The following is a 22,033-nucleotide window of genomic DNA, read 5'->3' on the forward strand; positions in this document are numbered from 1 at the left end:
GGAGACTGCTGGGAGATTATACAGTATACACTGGAGGATTCTGGGTGATGAGAGGAGACTGCTGGGAAATTATACAGTATACACTGGAGGATTCTGGGTGATGTGAGGAGACTGCTGGGAGATTATACTGTATACACTGGAGGATTCTGGGTGATGTGAGGAGACTGCTGGGAGATTATACAGTATACACTGGAGGATTCTGGGTGATGAGAGGAGACTGCTGGGAGATTATACAGTATACACTGGAGGATTCTGGGTGATGAGAGGAGACTGCTGGGAGATTATACAGTACACACTGGAGGATTCTGGGTGATGAGAGGAGACTGCTGGGAGATTATACAGTATACACTGGAGGATTCTGGGTGATGAGAGGAGACTGCTGGGAGATTACACAGTATACACTGGGGGATTCTGGGTGATGAGAGGAGACTGCTGGGAGATTATACAGTATACACTGGAGGATTCTGGGTGATGAGAGGAGACTGCTGGGAGATTATACAGTATACACTGGAGGATTCTGGGTGATGAGAGGAGACTGCTGGGAGATTACACAGTATACACTGGGGGATTCTGGGTGATGAGAGGAGACTGCTGGGAGATTATACAGTATACACTGGAGGATTCTGGGTGATGAGAGGAGACTGCTGGGAGATTATACAGTATACACTGGAGGATTCTGGGTGATGAGAGGAGACTGCTGGGAGATTATACAGTATACACTGGAGGGATTCTGGGTGATGAGAGGAGACTGCTGGGAGATTACACAGTATACACTGGGGGATTCTGGGTGATGAGAGGAGACTGCTGGGAGATTATACAGTATACACTGGAGGATTCTGGGTGATGAGAGGAGACTGCTGGGAGATTATACAGTATACACTGGGGGATTCTGGGTGAGGAGAGGAGACTGCTGGGAGATTATACAGTATACACTGGAGGATTCTGGGTGATGAGACTGCTGGGAGATTATACAGTATACACTGGAGGATTCTGGGTGATGAGACTGCTGGGAGATTATACAGTATACACTGGAGGATTCTGGGTGATGAGATGAGACTGCTGGGAGATTATACAGTATACACTGGAGGATTCTGGGTGATGAGGAGAATGCTGGGAGATTATACAGTATACACTGGAGGATTCTGGGTGATGTGAGGAGAGGAGACTGCTGGGAGATTATACAGTATACACTGGAGGATTCTGGGTGATGAGAGGAGAGGAGACTGCTGGCAGATTATACACTGGAGGTTTCTGGGTGATGAGAAGAGAGGAGACTGCTGGGAGATTACACAGTATACACTGGGGGATTCTGGGTGATGAGAGGAGAGGAGACTGCTGGGAGATTATACACTGGAGGTTTCTGGGTGATGAGAAGAGAGGAGACTGCTGGGAGATTATACAGTATACACTGGGGGATTCTGGGTGATGAGAGGAGACTGCTGGGAGATTATACTGTATACACTGGAGGATTCTGGGTGATGAGAGGAGACTGCTGGGAGATTATACAGTATACACTAGAGGATTCTCGGTGATGAGAGGAGACTGCTGGGAGATTATACAGTATACACTGGAGGATTCTGGGTGATGAGAGGAGACTGCTGGGAGATTACACAGTATACACTGGAAGATTCTGGGTGAGGAGAGGAGACTGCTGGGGGATTATACTGTATACACTGGAGGATTCTGGGTGAGGAGAGGAGACTGCTGGGGGATTATACAGTGTACACTGGAGGATTCTGGGTGATAGGAGAGGAGACTGCTGGGAGATTACACAGTATACACTGGAAGATTCTGGGTGAGGAGAGGAGACTGCTGGGAGATTATACAGTATACACTGGAGGATTCTGGGTGAGGAGAGGAGACTGCTGGGGGATTATACAGTGTACACTGGAGGATTCTGGGTGACAGGAGAGGAGACTGCTGGGAGATTATACAGTATACACTGGAGGATTCTGGGTGATGAGAGGAGACTGCTGGGAGATTATACAGTATACACTGGAGGATTCTGGGTGATGAGAGGAGACTGCTGGGAGATTATACAGTATACACTGGAGGATTCTGGGTGATGAGAGGAGACTGCTGGGAGATTATACAGTATACACTGGAGGATTCTGGGTGATAAGAGGAGACTGCTGGGAGATTATACAGTATACACTGGAGGATTCTGGGTGATGAGAGGAGACTGCTGGGAGATTATACAGTATACACTGGAGGATTCTGGGTGATGAGAGGAGACTGCTGGGAGATTATACAGTATACACTGGAGGATTCTGGGTGATAAGAGGAGACTGCTGGGAGATTACACAGTATACACTGGAGGATTCTGGATGATGAGAGGAGACTGCTGTGAGATTATGCAGTATACACTGGAGGATTCTGGGTGATGAGAGGAGACTGCTGGGAGATTATACAGGATACACTGGAGGATTCTGGGTGATGAGAGGAGACTGCTGGGAGATTATACAGTACACACTGGAGGATTCTGGGTGATGAGACTGCTGGGAGATTCTACAGTACACACTGGAGGATTCTGGGTGATGAGAGGAGACTGCTGGGAGATTATACAGTATACACTGGAGGATTATGGGTGAGCGGAGAGGAGACTGCTGGGAGATTATACAGTATATACTGGAGGATTATGGGTGAGCGGAGAGGAGACTGCTGGGAGATTATACAGTATATACTGGAGGATTCTGGGTGATGTGAGGAGAGGAGACTGCTGGGAGATTATACAGTATACACTGGAGGATTCTGGGTGATGAGAGGAGACTGCTGGGAGATTATACAGTATACACTGGAGGATTCTGGGTGATGAGAGGAGACTGCTGGGAGATTATACAGTATACACTGGAGGATTCTGGGTGATGAGAGGAGACTGCTGGGAGATTATACAGTATACACTGGAGGATTCTGGGTGATGAGAGGAGACTGCTGGGAGATTATACAGTATACACAGGAGGATTCTGGGTGATGAGAGGAGACTGCTGGGAGATTATACAGTACACACTGGAGGATTCTGGGTGATGAGACTGCTGGGAGATTCTACAGTACACACTGGAGGATTCTGGGTGATGAGAGGAGACTGCTGGGAGATTATACAGTATACACTGGAGGATTCTGGGTGATGAGAGGAGACTGCTGGGAGATTATACAGTATACACTGGAGGATTCTGGGTGATGAGAGGAGACTGCTGGGAGATTATACAGTATACACTGGAGGATTCTGGGTGATGAGAGGAGACTGCTGGGAGATTATACAGTATACACTGGAGGATTCTGGGTGATGAGAGGAGACTGCTGGGAGATTATACAGTACACACTGGAGGATTCTGGGTGATGAGACTGCTGGGAGATTCTACAGTACACACTGGAGGATTCTGGGTGATGAGAGGAGACTGCTGGGAGATTATACAGTATACACTGGAGGATTCTGGGTGATGAGGAGACTGCTGGGAGATTATACAGTATACACTGGAGGATTCTGGGTGATGAGACTGCTGGGAGATTATACAGTATACACTGGAGGATTCTGGGTGATGAGAGGAGACTGCTGGGAGATTATACAGTATACACTGGAGGATTCTGGGTGATGTGAGGAGAGGAGACTGCTGGGAGATTATACAGTATACACTGGAGGATTCTGGGTGAGGAGAGGAGACTGCTGGGAGATTATACACTGGAGGTTTCTGGGTGATGAGAAGAGAGGAGACTGCTCGGAGATTACACAGTATACACTGGAGGATTCTGGGTGATGTGAGGAGAGGAGACTGCTGGGAGATTATACAGTATACACTGGAGGATTCTGGGTGAGGAGAGGAGACTGCTGGGAGATTATACACTGGAGGTTTCTGGGTGATGAGAAGAGAGGAGACTGCTCGGAGATTACACAGTATACACTGGAGGATTCTGGGTGATGTGATGAGAGGAGACTGCTGGGAGATTATACAGTATACACTGGAGGATTCTGGGTGAGGAGATGAGACTGCTGGGAGATTATACACTGGAGGTTTCTGGGTGATGAGAGGAGAGGAGACTGCTGGGAGATTATACTGTATACACTGGAGGATTCTGGGTGATGAGAGGAGACTGCTGGGAGATTATACAGTATACACTAGAGGATTCTGGGTGATGAGAGGAGACTGCTGCGAGATTATACAGTATACACTGGAGGATTCTGGGTGATGAGAGGAGACTGCTGGGAGATTACACAGTATACACTGGAGGATTCTGGGTGAGGAGAGGAGACTGCTGGGAGATTATACAGTATACACTGGAGGATTCTGGGTGAGGAGAGGAGACTGCTGGGGGATTATACAGTATACACTGGAGGATTCTGGGTGATGAGAGGAGACTGCTGGGAGATTATACAGTAGACACTGGAGGATTCTGGGTGATGAGAGGAGAGTGCTGGGAGATTATACATTATACACTGGAGGATTCTGGGTCATGAGAGGAGACTGCTGGGAGATTATACAGTATACACTGGGGGATTCTGGGTGAGGAGAGGAGACTGCTGGGAGATTATACAGTATACACTGGAGGATTCTGGGTGATGAGGAGACTGCTGGGAGATTATACAGTATACACTGGAGGATTCTGGGTGATGAGACTGCTGGGAGATTATACAGTATACACTGGAGGGATTCTGGGTGATGAGAGGAGACTGCTGGGAGATTATACAGTATACACTGGAGGATTCTGGGTGATGAGACTGCTGGGAGATTATACAGTATACACTGGAGGATTCTGGGTGATGTGAGGAGAGGAGACTGCTGGGAGATTATACAGTATACACTGGAGGATTCTGGGTGATGAGAGGAGAGGAGACTGCTGGGAGATTATACACTGGAGGTTTCTGGGTGATGAGAAGAGAGGAGACTGCTGGGAGATTACACAGTATACACTGGGGGATTCTGGGTGATGAGAGAGAGGAGACTGCTGGGAGATTATACACTGGAGGTTTCTGGGTGATGAGAAGAGAGGAGACTGCTGGGAGATTATACAGTATACACTGGGGGATTCTGGGTGATGAGAGGAGACTGCTGGGAGATTATACAGTATACACTGGAAGATTCTGGGTGAGGAGAGGAGACTGCTGGGGGATTATACAGTGTACACTGGAGGATTCTGGGTGATAGGAGAGGAGACTGCTGGGAGATTACACAGTATACACTGGAAGATTCTGGGTGAGGAGAGGAGACTGCTGGGAGATTATACAGTATACACTGGAGGATTCTGGGTGAGGAGAGGAGACTGCTGGGGGATTATACAGTGTACACTGGAGGATTCTGGGTGACAGGAGAGGAGATTGCTGGGAGATTATACAGTATACACTGGAGGATTCTGGGTGATGAGAGGAGACTGCTGGGAGATTATACAGTATACACTGGAGGATTCTGGGTGATGAGAGGAGACTGCTGGGAGATTACACAGTATACACTGGAGGATTCTGGATGATGAGAGGAGACTGCTGTGAGATTATGCAGTATACACTGGAGGATTCTGGGTGATGAGAGGAGACTGCTGGGAGATTATACAGTATACACTGGGGGATTCTGGGTGATGAGAGGAGACTGCTGGGAGATTATACAGTATACACTGGAGGATTCTGGGTGATGAGAGGAGACTGCTGGGAGATTATACAGTATACACTGGAGGATTCTGGGTGATGAGAGGAGACTGCTGGGAGATTACACAGTATACACTGGAGGATTCTGGATGATGAGAGGAGACTGCTGTGAGATTATGCAGTATACACTGGAGGATTCTGGGTGATGAGAGGAGACTGCTGGGAGATTATACAGTATACACTGGAGGATTCTGGGTGATGAGAGGAGACTGCTGGGAGATTATACAGTATACACTGGAGGATTCTGGGTGATGAGAGGAGACTGCTGGGAGATTATACAGTATACACTGGAGGATTCTGGGTGATGTGAGGAGAGGAGACTGCTGGGAGATTATACAGTATACACTGGAGGATTCTGGGTGATGAGAGGAGAGGAGACTGCTGGGAGATTATACAGGGTACACTGGAGGATTCTGGGTGATGAGAGGAGACTGCTGGGAGATTATACAGTATACACAGGAGGATTCTGGGTGATGAGAGGAGACTGCTGGGAGATTATACAGTACACACTGGAGGATTCTGGGTGATGAGGAGACTGCTGGGAGATTCTACAGTACACACTGGAGGATTCTGGGTGATGAGAGGAGACTGCTGGGAGATTATACAGTATACACTGGAGGATTCTGGGTGATGAGAGGAGACTGCTGGGAGATTATACAGTATACACTGGGGGATTCTGGGTGAGGAGAGGAGACTGCTGGGAGATTATACAGTATACACTGGAGGATTCTGGGTGATGAGACTGCTGGGAGATTATACAGTATACACTGGAGGATTCTGGGTGATGAGACTGCTGGGAGATTATACAGTATACACTGGAGGATTCTGGGTGATGAGAGGAGACTGCTGGGAGATTATACAGTATACACTGGAGGATTCTGGGTGATGTGAGGAGAGGAGACTGCTGGGAGATTATACAGTATACACTGGAGGATTCTGGGTGATGAGAGGAGAGGAGACTGCTCGGAGATTACACAGTATACACTGGGGGATTCTGGGTGATGAGAGGAGAGGAGACTGCTGGGAGATTATACAGTATACACTGGGGGATTCTGGGTGATGAGAGGAGACTGCTGGGAGATTATACTGTATACACTGGAGGATTCTGGGTGATGAGAGGAGACTGCTGGGAGATTATACAGTATACACTAGAGGATTCTGGGTGATGAGAGGAGACTGCTGGGAGATTATACAGTATACACTGGAGGATTCTGGGTGATGAGAGGAGACTGCTGGGAGATTACACAGTATACACTGGAGGATTCTGGGTGAGGAGAGGAGACTGCTGGGGGATTATACTGTATACACTGGAGGATTCTGGGTGAGGAGAGGAGACTGCTGGGGGATTATACAGTATACACTAGAGGATTCTGGGTGATGAGAGGAGACTGCTGGGAGATTACACAGTATACACTGGAGGATTCTGGGTGAGGAGAGGAGACTGCTGGGGGATTATACTGTATACACTGGAGGATTCTGGGTGATGAGAGGAGACTGCTGGGAGATTATACAGTATACACTGGAGGATTCTGGGTGAGGAGAGGAGACTGCTGGGGGATTATACAGTATACACTGGAGGATTCTGGGTGATGAGAGGAGACTGCTGGGAGATTATACAGTAGACACTGGAGGATTCTGGGTGATGAGAGGAGACTGCTGGGAGATTATACATTATACACTGGAGGATTCTGGGTGATGAGAGGAGACTGCTGGGGGATTATACAGTATACACTGGAGGATTCTGGGTGATGAGAGGAGACTGCTGGGAGATTATACAGTATACACTGGAGGATTCTGGGTGATAGTAGAGGAGACTGCTGGGAGATTATACAGTATACACTGGAGGATTCTGGGTGATGAGAGGAGGCTGCTGGGAGATTATACTGTATACACTGGAGGATTCTGGGTGATGAGAGGAGACTTCTGGGAGATTATACAGTATACACTGGTGGATTCTGGATGATGAGAGGAGACTGCTGGGGGATTATACAGTATACACTGGAGGATTCTGGGTGATGAGAGGAGACTGCTGGGAGATTATACAGTATGCACTGGAGGATTCTGGGTGATGGTAGATGAGGAGACTGCTGGGAGATTATACAGTATACACTGGAGGATTCTGGGTGATGAGAGGAGACTGCGGGGAGATTATACAGTATACACTGGAGGATTCTGGGTGATGAGAGGAGAGGAGACTGCTGGGAGATTATACAGTATACACTGGAGGATTCTGGGTGATGCGAGGAGAGGAATCTGCTGGAGGATTCTGTGTGATGAGAGGAGAGGAGACTGCTGGGAGATTATACACTGGAGGTTTCTGGGTGATGAGAAGAGAGGAGACTGCTGGGAGATTACACAGTATACACTGGAGGATTCTGGGTGATGAGAGGAGACTGCTGGGAGATTATACAGTATACACAGGAGGATTCTGGGTGATGAGAGGAGACTGCTGGGGGATTATACAGTGTACACTGGAGGATTCTGGGTGATAGGAGAGGAGACTGCTGGGAGATTATACAGTATACACTGGAGGATTATGGGTGAGCGGAGAGGAGACTGCTGGGAGATTATACAGTATACACTGGAGAATTTGGATGATGAGAGGAGAGCAGACTGCTGGGAGATTATACAGTATACACTGTAGGATTCTGGGTGAGGAGAGGAGACTGCTGGGAGATTATACAGTATACACTGGAGGATTCTGGGTGAGGAGACTGCTGGGAGATTATACAGCATACACTGGAGGATTCTGGGTGATGAAAGGAGACTGCTGGGAGATTATACAGCGTACACTGGAGGATTCTGGGTGAGGAGAGGAGACTGCTGGGAGATTATACAGCATACACTGGAGGATTCTGAGTGATGATAGGTGAGGAGACTGCTGGGAGATTATACAGTGTACACTGAAGGATTCTGGGTGATGTCGGTCTTGTTGGTTGTCAGGTGCCTCTGAGGTGTCAGGACGTCGCTATCTATTTCTCCATGGAGGAGTGGGATTATCTGGGAAGACAGAAGACGCAGTACGAGAACGTTATGATGGAGGACCCCCAGCCTCCTATGTTATGGGGTAAGTACATAATTATTGACGCCCTCCTCCCGCCATGTTTGCGGTATACACGTTGGATCCCTGTTGCCTCGTTTTATGTCCTTTGCAGTTTTCCTCCTTCGTTTCTCTTCGGCTCCATGTAATCTATAGGTAGAGCAGAATGCTTCTGACCACTTGGGTCTGGCTGGTTACAGTAGAGGACGTGTCTTCTCGGCCTCTTGGCTGTAGATGAGGGCAGTATCTGACGCCCTCCTCCCGCCATGTTTGCGGTATACACGTTGGATCCCTGTTGCTTCGTTTTATGTCCTTTGCAGTTTTCCTCCTTTGTTTCTCTTCGGCTCCATGTACTCTATAGGTAGAGCAGAATGCTTCTGACCACTTGGGTCTGGCTGGTTACAGTAGAGGACATGTCTTCTTGGCCTCTTGGCTGTAGATGAGGGCAGTATCTGTTCCTCGGCCCGGTGTGCTGATGTAGGGCACGTTCACTATTGCACACTGGCTATTCGCTGAGTGTTTTATTTAGTCATCTAGGAAGGTTTGTGCAGTGTGGGGCCTCTGGGTGTCTAGATTGGCTTTGGGCCCTCACTTGAGGGAGGACATACTTGCATACTAATACTTGCATACTAATGACGTTCATTCTTTTGATGACCCCTTCTTCCTGGATAGGGAATTGGTTAATTTTCTGGTTGAATCTACAGCCATTATTGCACTGTGTTTCACTGCATGTTCTTGTTGGGGTCCCTTATTTTTCAAGTCCTGAATGGTCCAAGGGGCACAGTATGTGGCCATCCGTTTCTCTCTACACCTACAAGCACCAACTCTCCACCACCATGAGAAGACTTTAACCCAACTGAGCTCTCAGTTCAACTGGGGTGGGAGCCTACATCAATGCTGGGTGCAAAATAGGCTTCCCCAGCGTCTGAGAGGGGCGGCCGTGGATTCCTGACTCTTATTGTTGCCGTTTGTGTCGGAGGGACAGAGGAAGGTGTTTTATAGTGCTTCTTGTTTTTAAGGTAGGCTGCGATAGACCACACTGCACTGTGTTGGGTGAAACTGCTACATGTTTTTTGTGCATTCAGGTGGAGAATGCAATCGCAGTCTCAAGTAAAAGAAACTACCAGCCTCCTACATTACAGAGTTAAAACATATATCAGAGCATTCATCCCTCTATATGTGCAATCCATATTCGCGTGCATTCTCCCGTCATGTGCACTGCATACTCCCATCCGTTCTCCCGTCATGTGCACTGCATACTCCCATCCGTTCTCCCACTATGTCCACTGTCTACTCCCATCCGTTCTCCCGCTATGTGCACTGCATACTCCCATCCGTTCTCCCGCTATGTGCACTGCATACTCCCATCCGTTCTCCCACTATGTCCACTGTCTACTCCCATCCGTTCTCCCGCTATGTGCACTGCATACTCCCATCCGTTCTCCCACTATGTCCACTGTCTACTCCCATCCGTTCTCCCGCTATGTGCACTGCATACTCCCATCCGTTCTCCCGCTATGTGCACTGCATACTCCCATCCGTTCTCCCACTATGTCCACTGTCTACTCCCATCCGTTCTCCCGCTATGTGCACTGCATACTCCCATCCGTTCTCCCGTCATGTGCACTGCATACTCCCATCCGTTCTCCCACTATGTCCACTGTCTACTCCCATCCGTTCTCCTGCTATGTGCACTGCATACTCCCATCCGTTCTCCCACTATGTCCACTGTCTACTCCCATCCGTTCTCCTGCTATGTGCACTGCATACTCCCATCCGTTCTCCCACTATGTCCACTGTCTACTCCCATCCGTTCTCCCGCTATGTGCACTGCATACTCCCATCCGTTCTCCCACTATGTCCACTGTCTACTCCCATCCGTTCTCCCGCTATGTGCACTGCATACTCCCATCCGTTCTCCCACTATGTGCACTGCATACTCCCATCTGTTCTCCCGCTATGTGCACTGCATACTCCCATCCGTTCTCCCGCTATGTGCACTGCATACTCCCATCCGTTCTCCCACTATGTCCACTGTCTACTCCCATCCGTTCTCCCGCTATGTGCACTGCATACTCCCATCCGTTCTCCCACTATGTCCACTGTCTACTCCCATCCGTTCTCCCGCTATGTGCACTGCATACTCCCATCCGTTCTCCCGCTATGTGCACTGCATACTCCCATCCGTTCTCCCACTATGTCCACTGTCTACTCCCATCCGTTCTCCCGCTATGTGCACTGCATACTCCCATCCGTTCTCCCACTATGTCCACTGTCTACTCCCATCCGTTCTCCCGCTATGTGCACTGCATACTCCCATCCGTTCTCCCACTATGTCCACTGTCTACTCCCATCCGTTCTCCCGCTATGTGCACTGCATACTCCCATCCGTTCTCCCACTATGTCCACTGTCTACTCCCATCCGTTCTCCCGCTATGTGCACTGCATACTCCCATCCGTTCTCCCACTATGTCCACTGTCTACTCCCATCCGTTCTCCCGCTATGTGCACTGCATACTCCCATCCGTTCTCCCACTATGTCCACTGTCTACTCCCATCCGTTCTCCCGCTATGTGCACTGCATACTCGCATCCGTTCTCCCACTATGTCCACTGTCTACTCCCATCCGTTCTCCCGCTATGTGCACTGCATACTCCCATCCGTTCTCCCGCTATGTCCACTGTCTACTCCCATCCGTTCTCCCGCTATGTGCACTGTATACTCCCATCCGTTCTCCCACTATGTCCACTGTCTACTCCCATCCGTTCTCCCGCTATGTGCACTGCATACTCCCATCCGTTCTCCCACTATGTCCACTGTCTACTCCCATCCGTTCTCCCGCTATGTGCACTGCATACTCCCATCCGTTCTCCCGTCATGTGCACTGCATACTCCCATCCGTTCTCCCGCTATGTGCACTGCATACTCCCGTCTGTGCTCCCGCTATGCCACTGGTATGTAGATATACGGGGGTCGCGTAGTCTCTGGTATGTAGATATACGGAGGTCGCGTAGTCTCTGGTATGTAGATATACGGAGGTCGCGTAGTCTCTGGTATGTAGATATACGGGGGTCGCGTAGTCTCTGGTATGTAGATATACTGGGGTCGTGTAGTCTCTGGTATGTAGATATACTGGGGTCGTGTAGTCTCTGGTATGTTGATATACGGGGTCCTGTAGTCTCTGGTATGTAGATATACGGGGGTCGTGTAGTCTCTGGTATGTAGATATACGGAGGTCGTGTAGTCTCTGGTATGTAGATATACGGAGGTCGTGTAGTCTCTGGTATGTAGATATACGGGGGTCATGTAGTCTCTGGTATGTAGATATACGGGGGTCGTGTAGTCTCTGGTATGTAGATATACGGGGGTCGTGTAGTCTCTGGTATGTTAATATACTGGGGTCGTGTAGTCTCTGGTATGTAGATATACGGGGGTCGTGTAGTCTCTGGTATGTTGATATACTGGGGTCGTGTAGTCTCTGGTATGTTAATATACGGGGGTCGTGTAGTCTCTGGTATATAGATATACGGGGGTCGTGTAGTCTCTGGTATGTTAATATACGGGGGTCGTGTAGTCTCTGGTATATAGATATACTGGGGTCGTGTAGTCTCTGGTATGTAGATATACTGGGGTCGCGTAGTCTCTGGTATGTAGATATACTGGGGTCGCGTAGTCTCTGGTATATAGATATACGGGGGTCGTGTAGTCTCTGGTATATAGATATACGGGGGTCGTGTAGTCTCTGGTATGTTAATATACGGGGGTCGTGTAGTCTCTGGTATATAGATATACTGGGGTCGTGTAGTCTCTGGTATATAGATATACTGGGGTCCTGTAGTCTCTGGTATGTAGATATACGGGGGTCGTGTAGTCTCTGGTATGTAGATATACGGGGGTCGTGTAGTCTCTGGTATGTTAATATACGGGGGTCGTGTAGTCTCTGGTATATAGATATACGGGGGTCGTGTAGTCTCTGGTATGTAGATATACGGGGGTCCTGTAGTCTCTGGTATGTAGATATACGGGGGTCGTGTAGTCTCTGGTATGTAGATATACGGGGGTCGTGTAGTCTCTGGTATGTAGATATACTGGGGTCGTGTAGTCTCTGATATGTAGATATACTGGGGTCGTGTAGTCTCTGGTATGTAGATATACTGGGGTCGCGTAGTCTCTGGTATGTAGATATACGGAGGTCGTGTAGTCTCTGGTATATAGATATACGGGGGTCGTGTAGTCTCTGGTATGTAGATATACGGGGGTCGTGTAGTCTCTGGTATGTAGATATACTGGGGTCGTGTAGTCTGGTATGTAGATATACGGGGGTCGTGTAGTCTCTGGTATGTAGATATACTGGGGTCGTGTAGTCTGGTATGTAGATATACGGGGGTCGTGTAGTCTCTGGTATGTAGATATACTGGGGTCGTGTAGTCTCTGGTATGTAGATATACGGGGGTCCTGTAGTCTCTGGTATGTAGATATACGGAGGTCCTGTAGTCTCTGGTATGTAGATATACTGGGGTCCTGTAGTCTCTGGTATGTAGATATACGGGGGTCGTGTAGTCTCTGGTATGTTAATATACGGGGGTCGTGTAGTCTCTGGTATGTAGATATACTGGGGTCCTGTAGTCTCTGGTATGTAGATATACTGGGGTCGCGTAGTCTCTGGTATGTAGATATACGGGGGTCGTGTAGTCTCTGGTATGTAGATATACGGGGGTCGTGTAGTCTCTGGTATGTAGATATACGGGGGTCGTGTAGTCTCTGGTATGTAGATATACGGGGGTCGTGTAGTCTCTGGTATGTAGATATACGGGGGTCGCGTAGTCTCTGGTATGTAGATATACGTGGTCGTGTAGTCTCTGGTATGTAGATATACGGAGGTCGCGTAGTCTCTGGTATGTAGATATACTGGGGTCGTGTAGTCTCTGGTATGTAGATATACGGAGGTCGTGTAGTCTCTGGTATGTAGATATACGGGGGTCGTGTAGTCTCTGGTATGGTGATATACGGTGGTCGTGTAGTCTCTGGTATGTAGATATACGGGGGTCGCGTAGTCTCTGGTATGTAGATATACTGGGGTCGTGTAGTCTCTGGTATGTAGATATACGGAGGTCGTGTAGTCTCTGGTATATAGATATACGGGGGTCGTGTAGTCTCTGGTATGTAGATATACGGGGGTCGTGTAGTCTCTGGTATGTTAAGATACGGGGGTCGTGTAGTCTCTGGTATGTTGATATACGGGGGTCGTGTAGTCTCTGGTATGTAGATATACGGAGGTCGTGTAGTCTCTGGTATGTTGATATACGGGGGTCGCGTAGTCTCTGGTATGTAGATATACGGGGGTCGTGTAGTCTCTGGTATGTAGATATACGGGGGTCGCGTAGTCTCTGGTATGTAGATATACGGGGGTCGCGTAGTCTCTGGTATGTAGATATACGGGGGTCGTGTAGTCTCTGGTATATAGATATACGGGGGTCGTGTAGTCTCTGGTATGTAGATATACGGGGGTCGTGTAGTCTCTGGTATGTTAATATACGGGGGTCGTGTAGTCTCTGGTATGTAGATATACTGGGGTCGCGTAGTCTCTGGTATGTAGATATACGGAGGTCGTGTAGTCTCTGGTATGTAGATATACTGGGGTCGTGTAGTCTCTGGTATATAGATATACGGGGGTCGTGTAGTCTCTGGTATGTAGATATACGGAGGTCGCGTAGTCTCTGGTATGTAGATATACGGAGGTCGTGTAGTCTCTGGTATGTAGATATACGGGGGTCGCGTAGTCTCTGGTATGTAGATATACGGGGGTCGCGTAGTCTCTGGTATGTAGATATACGGAGGTCGTGTAGTCTCTGGTATATAGATATACGGGGGTCGTGTAGTCTCTGGTATGTAGATATACGGGGGTCCTGTAGTCTCTGGTATGTAGATATACGGAGGTCGTGTAGTCTCTGGTATGTAGATATACTGGGGTCGTGTAGTCTCTGGTATGTAGATATACTGGGGTCGTGTAGTCTCTGGTATGTAGATATACGGGGGTCGTGTAGTCTCTGGTATGTAGATATACTGGGGTCCTGTAGTCTCTGGTATGTAGATATACGGAGGTCGTGTAGTCTCTGGTATATAGATATACGGGGGTCGTGTAGTCTCTGGTATGTAGATATACGGGGGTCGTGTAGTCTCTGGTATATAGATATACGGGGGTCGTGTAGTCTCTGGTATATAGATATACGGGGGTCGTGTAGTCTCTGGTATGTAGATATACTGGGGTCGCGTAGTCTCTGGTATGTAGATATACTGGGGTCGTGTAGTCTCTGGTATGTAGATATACGGGGGTCGTGTAGTCTCTGGTATGTAGATATACGGGGGTCGTGTAGTCTCTGGTATGTAGATATACTGGGGTCGTGTAGTCTCTGGTATGTAGATATACGGGGGTCCTGTAGTCTCTGGTATATAGATATACGGGGGTCGCGTAGTCTCTGGTATGTAGATATACGGAGGTCCTGTAGTCTCTGGTATGTAGATATACTGGGGTCGTGTAGTCTCTGGTATGTAGATATACTGGGGTCGTGTAGTCTCTGGTATGTAGATATACGGGGGTCGTGTAGTCTCTGGTATATAGATATACGGTGGTCGTGTAGTCTCTGGTATGTAGATATACGGGGGTCGTGTAGTCTCTGGTATGTAGATATACTGGGGTCGTGTAGTCTCTGGTATGTAGATATACGGTGGTCGTGTAGTCTCTGGTATGTTAATATACGGGGGTCGTGTAGTCTCTGGTATATAGATATACGGGGGTCGTGTAGTCTCTGGTATGTAGATATACTGGGGTCGTGTAGTCTCTGGTATGTAGATATACGGGGGTCGTGTAGTCTCTGGTATGTAGATATACGGAGGTCCTGTAGTCTCTGGTATGTAGATATACTGGGGTCGTGTAGTCTCTGGTATGTAGATATACTGGGGTCGTGTAGTCTCTGGTATGTAGATATACGGGGGTCGTGTAGTCTCTGGTATATAGATATACGGTGGTCGTGTAGTCTCTGGTATGTAGATATACGGGGGTCGTGTAGTCTCTGGTATGTAGATATACTGGGGTCGTGTAGTCTCTGGTATGTAGATATACGGTGGTCGTGTAGTCTCTGGTATGTTAATATACGGGGGTCGTGTAGTCTCTGGTATATAGATATACGGGGGTCGTGTAGTCTCTGGTATGTAGATATACTGGGGTCGTGTAGTCTCTGGTATGTAGATATACGGGGGTCGTGTAGTCTCTGGTATGTAGATATACGGAGGTCCTGTAGTCTCTGGTATGTAGATATACTGGGGTCGTGTAGTCTCTGGTATGTAGATATACTGGGGTCGTGTAGTCTCTGGTATGTAGATATACGGGGGTCGTGTAGTCTCTGGTATATAGATATACGGTGGTCGTGTAGTCTCTGGTATGTAGATATACGGGGGTCGTGTAGTCTCTGGTATGTAGATATACTGGGGTCGTGTAGTCTCTGGTATGTAGATATACGGTGGTCGTGTAGTCTCTGGTATGTTAATATACGGGGGTCGTGTAGTCTCTGGTATATAGATATACGGGGGTCGTGTAGTCTCTGGTATGTAGATATACGGGGGTCCTGTAGTCTCTGGTATGTTAATATACGGGGGTCGTGTAGTCTCTGGTATGTAGATATACGGGGGTCCTGTAGTCTCTGGTATGTAGATATACGGAGGTCCTGTAGTCTCTGGTATGTAGATATACGGGGGTCGTGTAGTCTCTGGTATATAGATATACGGGGGTCGCGTAGTCTCTGGTATGTAGATATACGGAGGTCCTGTAGTCTCTGGTATGTAGATATACTGGGGTCGTGTAGTCTCTGGTATGTAGATATACGGGGGTCGTGTAGTCTCTGGTATATAGATATACGGTGGTCGTGTAGTCTCTGGTATGTTAATATACGGGGGTCGTGTAGTCTCTGGTATGTAGATATACGGAGGTCGCGTAGTCTCTGGTATGTAGATATACTGGGGTCGTGTAGTCTCTGGTATGTAGATATACGGGGGTCGTGTAGTCTCTGGTATGTAGATATACGGAGGTCCTGTAGTCTCTGGTATGTAGATATACTGGGGTCGTGTAGTCTCTGGTATATAGATATACGGAGGTCGCGTAGTCTCTGGTATGTAGATATACTGGGGTCGTGTAGTCTCTGGTATGTAGATATACGGGGGTCGTGTAGTCTCTGGTATGTAGATATACGGAGGTCCTGTAGTCTCTGGTATGTAGATATACTGGGGTCGTGTAGTCTCTGGTATGTAGATATACTGGGGTCGTGTAGTCTCTGGTATGTAGATATACGGGGGTCGTGTAGTCTCTGGTATATAGATATACGGTGGTCGTGTAGTCTCTGGTATGTAGATATACGGGGGTCGTGTAGTCTCTGGTATGTAGATATACTGGGGTCGTGTAGTCTCTGGTATGTAGATATACGGTGGTCGTGTAGTCTCTGGTATGTTAATATACGGGGGTCGTGTAGTCTCTGGTATATAGATATACGGGGGTCGTGTAGTCTCTGGTATGTAGATATACGGGGGTCCTGTAGTCTCTGGTATGTTAATATACGGGGGTCGTGTAGTCTCTGGTATGTAGATATACGGGGGTCCTGTAGTCTCTGGTATGTAGATATACGGAGGTCCTGTAGTCTCTGGTATGTAGATATACGGGGGTCGTGTAGTCTCTGGTATATAGATATACGGGGGTCGCGTAGTCTCTGGTATGTAGATATACGGAGGTCCTGTAGTCTCTGATATGTAGATATACTGGGGTCGTGTAGTCTCTGGTATGTAGATATACGGGGGTCGTGTAGTCTCTGGTATATAGATATACGGTGGTCGTGTAGTCTCTGGTATGTTAATATACGGGGGTCGTGTAGTCTCTGGTATGTAGATATACGGGGGTCCTGTAGTCTCTGGTATGTTAATATACGGGGGTCGTGTAGTCTCTGGTATGTAGATATACGGGGGTCCTGTAGTCTCTGGTATGTAGATATACTGGGGTCGTGTAGTCTCTGGTATGTAGATATACGGGGGTCGTGTAGTCTCTGGTATGTAGATATACTGGGGTCGTGTAGTCTCTGGTATGTAGATATACGGAGGTCGTGTAGTCTCTGGTATGTAGATATACGGGGGGTCGTGTAGTCTCTGGTATGTAGATATACGGGGGTCGTGTAGTCTCTGGTATGTAGATATACGGGGGTCGTGTAGTCTCTGATATGTAGATATACGGGGGTCGTGTAGTCTCTGGTATATAGATATACGGGGGTCGTGTAGTCTCTGGTATGTAGATATACGGGGGTCGTGTAGTCTCTGGTATGTAGATATACGGGGGTCGTGTAGTCTCTGGTATGTAGATATACGGGGGTCGTGTAGTCTCTGGTATATAGATATACGGGGGTCGTGTAGTCTCTGGTATGTAGATATACGGAGGTCGTGTAGTCTCTGGTATGTAGATATACTGGGGTCGTGTAGTCTCTGGTATGTTAATATACGGGGGTCGTGTAGTCTCTGGTATGTAGATATACGGGGGTCGTGTAGTCTCTGGTATGTAGATATACTGGGGTCGTGTAGTCTCTGGTATGTTGATATACTGGGGTCGTGTAGTCTCTGGTATGTAGATATACTGGGGTCGTGTAGTCTCTGGTATATAGATATACGGGGGTCGTGTAGTCTCTGGTATGTAGATATACTGGGGTCCTGTAGTCTCTGGTATGTTAATATACGGGGGTCCTGTAGTCTCTGGTATGTAGATATACGGGGGTCGTGTAGTCTCTGGTATGTAGATATACGGAGGTCCTGTAGTCTCTGGTATGTAGATATATACGGAGGTCGTGTAGTCTCTGGTATGTAGATATACGGAGGTCGTGTAGTCTCTGGTATGTAGATATACGGGGGTCGTGTAGTCTCTGGTATATAGATATACGGGGGTCGTGTAGTCTCTGGTATGTAGATATACTGGGGTCCTGTAGTCTCTGGTATGTAGATATACTGGGGTCGTGTAGTCTCTGGTATGTAGATATACGGGGGTCGTGTAGTCTCTGGTATATAGATATACGGGGGTCGTGTAGTCTCTGGTATATAGATATACGGGGGTCGTGTAGTCTCTGGTATGTAGATATACGGAGGTCGTGTAGTCTCTGGTATGTAGATATACGGGGGTCGTGTAGTCTCTGGTATGTAGATATACTGGGGTCGTGTAGTCTCTGGTATATAGATATACGGGGGTCGTGTAGTCTCTGGTATGTAGATATACTGGGGTCCTGTAGTCTCTGGTATGTAGATATACTGGGGTCGTGTAGTCTCTGGTATGTAGATATACGGGGGTCGTGTAGTCTCTGGTATATAGATATACGGGGGTCGTGTAGTCTCTGGTATATAGATATACGGGGGTCGTGTAGTCTCTGGTATGTAGATATACGGAGGTCGTGTAGTCTCTGGTATGTAGATATACGGGGGTCCTGTAGTCTCTGGTATGTAGATATACGGAGGTCGTGTAGTCTCTGGTATGTAGATATACGGGGGTCGCGTAGTCTCTGGTATGTAGATATACGGGGGTCGTGTAGTCTCTGGTATGTAGATATACTGGGGTCGTGTAGTCTCTGGTATGTAGATATACGGGGGTCCTGTAGTCTCTGGTATGTAGATATACTGGGGTCGTGTAGTCTCTGGTATGTTAATATACGGGGGTCCTGTAGTCTCTGGTATGTAGATATACGGGGGTCGTGTAGTCTCTGGTATATAGATATACGGGGGTCGCGTAGTCTCTGGTATATAGATATACGGGGGTCGCGTAGTCTCTGGTATGTAGATATACGGGGGTCCTGTAGTCTCTGGTATGTTAATATACGGGGGTCGTGTAGTCTCTGGTATGTAGATATACGGGGGTCCTGTAGTCTCTGGTATGTAGATATACGGAGGTCCTGTAGTCTCTGGTATGTAGATATACGGGGGTCGTGTAGTCTCTGGTATGTAGATATACGGGGGTCCTGTAGTCTCTGGTATATAGATATACGGGGGTCGCGTAGTCTCTGGTATGTAGATATACGGGGGTCGCGTAGTCTCTGGTATGTAGATATACGGGGGTCCTGTAGTCTCTGGTATGTAGATATACGGGGGTCGTGTAGTCTCTGGTATGTAGATATACGGGGGTCGTGTAGTCTCTGGTATGTAGATATACGGGGGTCGTGTAGTCTCTGGTATGTAGATATACGGAGGTCGTGTAGTCTCTGGTATATAGATATACGGGGGTCGCGTAGTCTCTGGTATGTAGATATACGGGGGTCGTGTAGTCTCTGGTATGTAGATATACGGGGGTCGTGTAGTCTCTGGTATGTAGATATACGGGGGTCGTGTAGTCTCTGGTATGTAGATATACTGGGGTCCTGTAGTCTCTGGTATGTAGATATACGGGGGTCGTGTAGTCTCTGGTATATAGATATACTGGGGTCCTGTAGTCTCTGGTATGTAGATATACGGGGGTCGTGTAGTCTCTGGTATGTAGATATACGGGGGTCGTGTAGTCTCTGGTATATAGATATACGGGGGTCGTGTAGTCTCTGGTATGTAGATATACTGGGGTCGTGTAGTCTCTGGTATGTAGATATACGGGGGTCGTGTAGTCTCTGGTATGGTGATATACGGTGGTCGTGTAGTCTCTGGTATGTAGATATACGGGGGTCGTGTAGTCTCTGGTATGTAGATATACAGGGGTCGTGTAGTCTCTGGTATATAGATATACGGGGGTCGTGTAGTCTCTGGTATGTAGATATACGGGGGTCCTGTAGTCTCTGGTATATAGATATACGGGGGTCGTGTAGTCTCTGGTATGTAGATATACGGGGGTCGTGTAGTCTCTGGTATGTAGATATACTGGGGTCGTGTAGTCTCTGGTATGTAGATATACGGGGGTCCTGTAGTCTCTGGTATGTAGATATACGGGGGTCGTGTAGTCTCTGGTATGTAGATATACGGGGGTCGTGTAGTCTCTGGTATGTAGATATACTGGGGTCGTGTAGTCTCTGGTATGTAGATATACGGGGGTCGTGTAGTCTCTGGTATGTAGATATACGGGGGTCGTGTAGTCTCTGGTATGTAGATATACTGGGGTCCTGTAGTCTCTGGTATGTAGATATACTGGGGTCGTGTAGTCTCTGGTATGTAGATATACTGGGGTCCTGTAGTCTCTGGTATGTAGATATACGGGGGTCGTGTAGTCTCTGGTATGGTGATATACGGTGGTCGTGTAGTCTCTGGTATGTAGATATACGGGGGTCGTGTAGTCTCTGGTATGTAGATATACTGGGGTCGCGTAGTCTCTGGTATGTAGATATAAGGGGTCCTGTAGTCTCTGGTATGTAGATATACTGGGGTCGTGTAGTCTCTGGTATGTAGATATACGGGGGTCGTGTAGTCTCTGGTATGTAGATATACTGGGGTCCTGTAGTCTCTGGTATGTAGATATACGGGGGTCGTGTAGTCTCTGGTATGTAGATATACGGGGGTCGTGTAGTCTCTGGTATGTTAATATACGGGGGTCGTGTAGTCTCTGGTATGTAGATATACGGGGGTCGTGTAGTCTCTGGTATGTAGATATACTGGGGTCGTGTAGTCTCTGGTATGTAGATATACTGGGGTCGTGTAGTCTCTGGTATGTAGATATACGGGGGTCGTGTAGTCTCTGGTATGTAGATATACGGGGGTCGTGTAGTCTCTGGTATGTAGATATACGGGGGTCCTGTAGTCTCTGGTATGTAGATATACGGGGGTCCTGTAGTCTCTGGTATATAGATATACGGGGGTCGTGTAGTCTCTGGTATGTAGATATACGGGGGGTCGTGTAGTCTCTGATATGTAGATATACGGGGGTCCTGTAGTCTCTGGTATGTAGATATACTGGGGTCGTGTAGTCTCTGGTATGTAGATATACGGGGGTCGTGTAGTCTCTGGTATGGTGATATACGGTGGTCGTGTAGTCTCTGGTATATAGATATACGGTGGTCGTGTAGTCTCTGGTATGTTAATATACGGGGGTCGTGTAGTCTCTGGTATGTAGATATACGGGGGTCGTGTAGTCTCTGGTATGTAGATATACGGAGGTCGTGTAGTCTCTGGTATATAGATATACGGGGGTCGCGTAGTCTCTGGTATGTAGATATACGGGGGTCGTGTAGTCTCTGGTATGTAGATATACGGGGGTCGTGTAGTCTCTGGTATGTAGATATACGGGGGTCGTGTAGTCTCTGGTATGTAGATATACGGAGGTCGTGTAGTCTCTGGTATATAGATATACGGGGGTCGTGTAGTCTCTGGTATGTAGATATACGGGG

The 22,033-nt window shown here is 48.0% G+C and overlaps 1 protein-coding gene across 2 annotated transcripts in view; it reads left to right on the forward strand.

The window, feature by feature from the left end:
• The window catches only part of LOC143817530 (uncharacterized), a 129,849-nt gene that overhangs the window by 54,213 nt on the left and 53,603 nt on the right, over window positions 1-22,033 (forward strand). For both annotated transcript variants that reach the window (XM_077299019.1, XM_077299020.1), the window contains one exon: window positions 8,573-8,696. The gene's annotated coding sequence lies outside the window, so the exon portion shown is untranslated. The remainder of the gene's footprint in view (window positions 1-8,572; window positions 8,697-22,033) is intronic.

This window comes from Ranitomeya variabilis, chromosome 3, assembly GCF_051348905.1.
Source record: "Ranitomeya variabilis isolate aRanVar5 chromosome 3, aRanVar5.hap1, whole genome shotgun sequence".
Taxonomy (NCBI): Eukaryota; Metazoa; Chordata; class Amphibia; order Anura; family Dendrobatidae; genus Ranitomeya; species Ranitomeya variabilis.